Below are 1,520 nucleotides of genomic sequence, written 5' to 3' on the forward strand. Positions count from 1 at the left end.
TATACACCTGCTTTTGCATGGCTGCTCCGCACGGGTGCATGCTAAACACATATTAGTAGTTGGGGCACCACCGGGTGGCGCCGCCTGAGACGAAGCTGGGCGGTGTCAGATGGGAGACGCCCTTCCACTCTCCTATTTGCACAAGGACATGCCCGCCTTTTATTTACGTATATGTTCACACATGCACGTGAAACTGATCAGGACATTCCTAAAACCAATTAGATGCAACCAGAATGATTTGGTAACTTATTTCTCCTAGTAATTGTAAGCTGCTACAACATCTCCAACACTGAAAGAGGAACTCTCAGCAGGAAGACGATTCATCCAGAGGTAACATACATCAACATGGAAAGCAAGAACACTAGCACTCATTGAAGCTTGATCAGAAATGCAAGCTTCCTTGGTTTCCTTTCATACATATACAGAAACCCTCATTCTTCTAACCGGCTAGATATGGAGCTGATTAATTAGATCGATATGAGTACCTACAAACACAGGAACAAGTAAATAGTTATGTTGATTTTGCAATGAAATAGAAGATGAACCAATCAACTTGAAATAGCATTCCCCCACTTGTTCATTAGAATCATTCATCTTGTTGGATGCAGCACAAGAAGCGAAGAATTAGGTAGTAAAATTCCCCCATTTGCAGGCTCTCCATGAGGACGCCACGCTCGTTCACCAGGAGGGTCTTGCCAGAAGAGTGGACTGGAATCCCATCATGCCCGAATGTGCCTGCCACGCAGAATGCGCTGAAAAAAATTAATTTACAGAAATTGAAATCCATTACGGCCACTGCACATGCATAAAAAAGATTAGGATAAGAAGCAAAGACAATAGCATCATAGATACTGATAGGTGCATATAAATACAGAGACAGTGTTTATAACCTAGATGAGGCAATGTTTATAACCTAGATGATTGACCTGCCAATAAGCGGAAACATAAAGTTGAATATCATGCTCAAAGAATGCGTATAAAAAGTTTAACTTCAAGATGAAAAACACAATAGCATGGACTTTCATACTTCAGCATGTAATTTTTTGCAGAATAACTGCTATAATGCTTTTTCAAAAATAGAGCTTACCTAAAAGAAAAAAATCTTGCTCAGAGGCTGAGGTAGGGATTCCTTCAGGACACATTGGTATGACTACATAAACTGCAAATCGTTCGCCAGCTCTAATCTTGGTTGCAATTTTGAGGGCCAAGTCCTTTGGTATTAGATTGTCCGCACCTGCAGCATCCCAAGGGATCAAAAATCCAGTTTGTGTAAATCTTGTGATAACATTGAACATCAATGTTCAATTTACACAACAGTATCGTCAGCAACAAAGGCATGAATGAAACAGAAACATTGTGCCCTACCTATCAAAAGTAGAAAGAGCAAAATAAACCCATGTTCTCCCTGCAATGTGGCCTATCAAATAAACGAACGAAGAGAAAAATAAACCATGCTCTCCCTGCATTCCGTCCTGGGCGTGGTTGGTGCTCTGTTTGTACCAGCTCATATCTCTCTCTTT

At 41.0% G+C, this 1,520-nt stretch overlaps 1 long non-coding RNA gene across 1 annotated transcript; it reads right to left on the bottom strand.

Moving 5' to 3' along the window:
* Nucleotides 1–336: 336 nt before the first annotated feature.
* On the bottom strand, nucleotides 337–1,448 carry LOC125549471. Its single transcript, XR_007301345.1, has 3 exons — nucleotides 1,088–1,448; nucleotides 574–735; nucleotides 337–485 (listed from the first exon to the last, which is right to left on the bottom strand). It is a non-coding gene; the product is annotated as an uncharacterized LOC125549471 (long non-coding RNA).
* Nucleotides 1,449–1,520: the final 72 nt, after the last annotated feature.

This window comes from Triticum urartu, chromosome 3 (assembly GCF_003073215.2).
Source record: "Triticum urartu cultivar G1812 chromosome 3, Tu2.1, whole genome shotgun sequence".
Classification (NCBI taxonomy): domain Eukaryota; kingdom Viridiplantae; phylum Streptophyta; class Magnoliopsida; order Poales; family Poaceae; genus Triticum; species Triticum urartu.